Consider the following 5,446-nt stretch of genomic DNA (forward strand, 5'->3'; position numbering starts at 1 on the left):
ATTCACCAAAAGCTTTGGCAAATTTTTCTTTCGCTCCAAATTTCAGAACCTGTAGTAAAAAGACAAAAACCTAAAAACATAAAGTAGAACAAACAAATAAAAAAAATCTAAAAACTCTAGCCTAAAGACAAATCCGCGTCGGCGACGCCAAAAATTGATGTGATTTCAAGTTGTTGTAGTAGTAATAGGTTCGTTGAGACTTGTGAAAGCAAACGATTTTAGATTTATAAACTTGAAAATAGAAAACTTATTTCAAAATTGATTTCAAGATATCAAAAATAACCAAGACACTGATTCCACTATCACACATGAATAAGTTATGGTAAATAATCCAAAACTCTAATTATCTTCTAAGTCCATTATTTCTTAATTCACAAATAATCAGGCATATTCTCAAACAATAATTGTATTCCCTAAGAATATATTATATAAACAAAGTATAACCTATCAAATTAAATCACAATTAATTAAGAAAATCATGCAAACAATTTAAAACTCTGCAAAGCAGTGATTGAGTGAATTATAAATTATAAATTAGAGAGAATAAAATAGTTACCAATTATTCATGCGTGAATAGCTTCCTAATTGCCTTGGTTGTGGGAGAATTAGCTCATCATCATGTTGGAAACACACTCAAAATTCATTTTTATTGCTCAAAGGATGTTTACAAAGATGAAATGGAGAAAAACTATTAAAAACCGGGTTTGTAACATTATAAGTGTTACAAACCGAACTGTTACCGAGAACGATATATGTAAACTGGCACTGATGCTGTAGCATACGACCCTCACCCCTTTGTCGTTGTCACTGTTGATAAACGACTGTCTCTGTGGGTCTTTTGTTCTTCGTGTTCTTCACAGCAACAGAAATGGTGATTTATGCAACTTGATTTTCTTGACTCTGTGATTTTCTGTAATCTCCCAAACTCTGCGTCACCCTTCTGCTCAACCCCAGCAACCTATTTATACACCTTTGGACCAAGAATAACTCCTCATTAATCCAAGAAATCTTCCCATTACTCGGCAGTCAATGAAAATATTCCCGAGAAGTTTTCTTCCCATTCTTGTTCTTCATGCGTCTGTTGTAGTCAACCTCCATCCAAATACTTTTCCACACATCCCAGCATGTATCAAACACGCTCAGGCCACAAGAACTCTTCCCAAACATAACCAGAAATCCCGTGATATCCTCGAGTAAATATTCTTACCCTGTTTTGCTTGACACAAGAATTAAACCCTGTTTTCTCGAATATGGACTGATTACCAACCATGTTTAGTCAAAACAGGGTATATCCAATCCAAAGAACTCATTGAATCCGGCCAAAGACCCAGCAAAATCTTGCCTGAAATACCCGTGAAAAGTTCACACCTCTTTTTCCTTCCAACTCGAGTTCTAGACAAATTCAATCGACAAAATCACTGCTATTATCCCTGTTATGCTCTAACAGATGCTTGCCATCGGTTTCAGCCATTGAGTCTCCTCGGATGAGCACCAAAACTCGAACCCTAATTTTACTATTAAAACACCAAGTTTTCCCGCCAATTTCCAAATTCAAAGGTGAAGAAGGTGACCTCTCCCTAACCAAGCCGTGGGTGCAAATAACAGGTGCCCAACTGAGGTGCCCCTTATTCAAAGTGAGGGTGCCTTTAGTAAATTTTCTCCGGGTGTCCAAAAGCACTTTTCAAGCAACTTTTTCCACACAAGTGTACTTCTCCAAAAACACCTAAACCAACAAAAAACACTATAATAAGTATAAAACCAAGTGATGATCTGATATGTTTAACAACTTCATTTTATATTGTTTATTTCTTTATTAGTTGCTCCTAATTATCACAGGCTTGTACCTTTTTTATTTCTTAACAACTTCATTGATTGTTGTGATCACGTAACCAGAATTTACTTCGTGACTTAAAAATTTACCTCCGAAAGATAAAGATGTAAGATTTGTACACCCCCAATCAATTTAGTACCCCCTATTAGCAGCTATGTGAAATTGGAGTAAGAGAGTAACATGAAGTTGGTTCACTGTCCACCATTAAACTCAACATCAGAGTTGAGACATATTTGCTTATATGGTTTTTTGGATGCTGAGTGATGATACCATGACAAAGTTGGGAGAGAAATCAAGAGGAATGAGCCTAGAAAGGAAGACCATGTAAGTCCACCTAAATTTGGCAAAACGACATGGTGCAGCAATTAAAGAAAATGACCCATTATGGTTTTTTTATTTTGCCTACCACTCTCCGAGGTAAATTTTTCAGTCACGAAGCAAATTCTGGTCACATGATAACACTGAAGTGAAATTGTCAATGCTGAAGGTTCATAGGAAATCTTTTTCCATTATTGTGTAAACCAATCCAAATTTACTAGAAATCTGACTCGATAGATAGAAGAAATCTGACTCGATAGGAATTTCTAGTCTAGCTATGAAGAGAATCCAGGCTTTAAGATTCAGCGTCCTCGAGACCCCTTAACCAATACCGGATGTTTGTTATAATCACGTCTGACTCTTTCACACAGAAAAGAAAGAAAAAAGACGGAGATACTTATTTTGAGCTTTACCAGAGGAGAATTGAGTGACAAAGAGATCAGCTCATGATTTCAATCTCCAACAAGTTCACCACTTTTGATCCAATCAATGTCTTTTAGACTCTGGGGCTGAATCATTCTATTGTAAAATGTTGGAGTTGGAAGGTGATCAAGAAGATAAAGATATTAACATATCTGCTAGTTCCAGAAACCATCTTATAGTTTTGATTTTAGTTAAAATTTCTATGAAAAGGGTGTACTTTTTACTGAAAATTTCGATTTTTAGATGAATTTACTGACAAGCTATTAAATTTTTGTGATCATGGATTGTGGACCAGTTTACAGTTTCTCTCAAGGCTTTGATTCTGCTCGGAAAAAGGAGACTCCCTAACTCTAATCAACTTTCAGGAAATCAAGAGAGTTTGATTATAAGGTCTACATTTAACTTTGTCATGATTAGAGATTTTTATTATTTTTTTCCTTGTTAGTGATGGAGTAAACCAAAATTTAGGAAGTGACTTGCCATAACTTGTTTGAATTTATTTGAAAAAGCATGCCTTGAAATTCCATAATTCGGTTTTTGAATTAAAATGTTGATAACACAACTAGTTGATTTTGATTGGTAAATTCCATAATTCGGGTTTGATTAAAAGGACTACGTCTTTTTAGTGTATCAATCAAGGCTTTAGGACTGTTTGATCACATTGAATTCAAAATTTTGTATTGGCTGCTCGAAAGAAAATATCTGCTAAGAAGTCATTGCTATAAGGTAGACTAAAGATGTGCACGAAAGAATTGTATTTTCTTCTTCCCGATTCCCAAATTTGATGTTAGCTATCGTTAGCGGACTTGAACCTGAATTCATTTCTTGAGTCATGCCAAGGAAGTAGATGGTGGAAATGGTACGTATGATGTGAAGAGGTAAGTCCTTGGTGAGTTGGATTGTAGGTTTTTAACAGTTGACGGATAATGTTTTACTTTTAACTTTTTGAGCCCTTGACGGATTTCTTGTTGCAATCATTGTTTCGTATTTACAGCCAATATGTTGCATATCATAGGTTATAAACTAGATGAAATCTTATGTTCTTTGAGTTAACAATCCAGATACTTTTGCACCCCATTTCGAGTAGTAGTAATGATAAAAGGTCTTATATGCATCTCTCGTTTCAAGTACCAGAATGTGTTGTTGTGAGATTTCTGGTTCCATCGTCTAGTGTTTGTTGGAATCACTCATTCATGGATTTTGTACCATCTGTGGCTCCATTTTTGATGTACACCTTGTACTTGTAACGTTGCAGAACAAGCACATGAGAGGCAGGCTGAATAACTCAATAATTCCTTACTCAAATGTTTTATTTGCTTTCTTCATACCTTTTACCTCCAATCAAACAGGTAAAGTGGTGTAAATTTCAGTTGCTGGACATGGTATTGAACAAACTGCTTGCACAGTATTGTTTTACAACCTTAAAACCGAGTATTTCCTTGTTAAACTGTTCATCTTCCCCTTAACCAACTAATAATTATAATTTTGTTTTAGGTTCTTTTTTTTTTTCCAGTGGACCACAGAGTATTTCAGCAAATTAAGGGCTTCAAGTACACGGGCTTGATGGTTCAGTCTTCAGCAAAACAAGATGAAAGTAAGAGACAGGTACATGCTATTGTGCTGAAACATTCTTCCTAGATGTAGTCATTTTATGGAATACGACTTTCTTAGTAAATGTGGTTACTATCTGTGTAGAAAGATTCAGCACCTAGGCATGCCTAAAGACTATTGTGCTAGGGAGTGTTGCAACATCATTCCCTGTATGCTTGATAAACATGGATTCAAACTATGTACCATTCTCAACTCATCATCATCACCACCACTTATTCACTCTGATTCCTTTTAGCTCCATACATATGAGATACCGTTATTTTGAGCTTTACCAAATCCCTGTGAGGCACCGTTTCATGCTTTTGAAAAATCCCGAATAAAGAAGAATTTTACAAATATAGAAAAAAGACCGATAACAAGAGGATTGTTTGTTCAATCGTAACTCGATCATCCCAGGTTTCAGTCTTCAACAAGTTCACTTTTGATCCAATGTTTAGAATCTGGGGATGAATTATTCTAGTGTGATTTGTTGGAATATGAAGAGCTTGACATTGGTGTTAGTTTTTGCGTTAAGTTCAATCCATTTCTTTTTATAAATTTTGAAATTTAGTTCAGTTCTTTATAACAAAGGTGTACTTTTGATTTTCAGGTGAACTTCATTGACAAAGTGTTAAATTTTTGTGATCAAGTGTTGTTTATATTGGGATTGTGGACCAGTATACTGTTTTTTCCAATGGTTGGCTTCTGCTCTAAAAAGGAGTTTCCCTAACTCTAGGAAAGACTATGCGCCACTTAGGGCTGCCCGACATTTAGGCATTCTGCGTCTATTTGGTGTAGAAAATCAAGCTATTTTCACCAAAACCTTGAGAATGCAATGGAAAAAAATTGTTGAAAAATTAAGCACAAAAATAGGAAGTACATATGTTTTGGTATGTCTTGTAACATACATTAATTTGTTTTCCATTGGTATCAATAATGCAGTATCAAAGCTCAGTAAATTTGTATCCAGACAAAACCATTAGATACTGTAGATGTTAGATAGTAAAGAAGCGATAGTAAAACTGTAATTTTTCATTATTATATTATTCCTTATTTGTATACACTGTATTCTTTTCCTTGACTACAAACAAGAGAGAACTCTAAAACAGAAAGGAAAAAATAGATTTTTTTTTCACATATTTGTGTTGAACCAAACTGGCTGCCTACATACCCATGAGGGGGACTAGACCTTTACCTCATTTAAGGATCAAACACTTATGTAGTTCTCTATTTACATATTAACTAACCCAGATCATTATTTTGGAAGCATCCACCCACTTGACT

General features: G+C 35.0%; 1 long non-coding RNA gene across 1 annotated transcript; it reads left to right on the forward strand.

The window, feature by feature from the left end:
• The first annotated feature begins 2,877 nt into the window (after nt 1-2,877).
• Nucleotides 2,878-5,169, forward strand: LOC113338352. The gene is made up of 4 exons (XR_003354735.1): nt 2,878-2,962; nt 3,828-3,921; nt 4,067-4,177; nt 4,773-5,169. It is a non-coding gene; the product is annotated as an uncharacterized LOC113338352 (long non-coding RNA).
• Nucleotides 5,170-5,446: the final 277 nt, after the last annotated feature.

This window comes from Papaver somniferum, unplaced genomic scaffold, assembly GCF_003573695.1.
Source record: "Papaver somniferum cultivar HN1 unplaced genomic scaffold, ASM357369v1 unplaced-scaffold_19, whole genome shotgun sequence".
Lineage (NCBI taxonomy): Eukaryota > Viridiplantae > Streptophyta > Magnoliopsida > Ranunculales > Papaveraceae > Papaver > Papaver somniferum.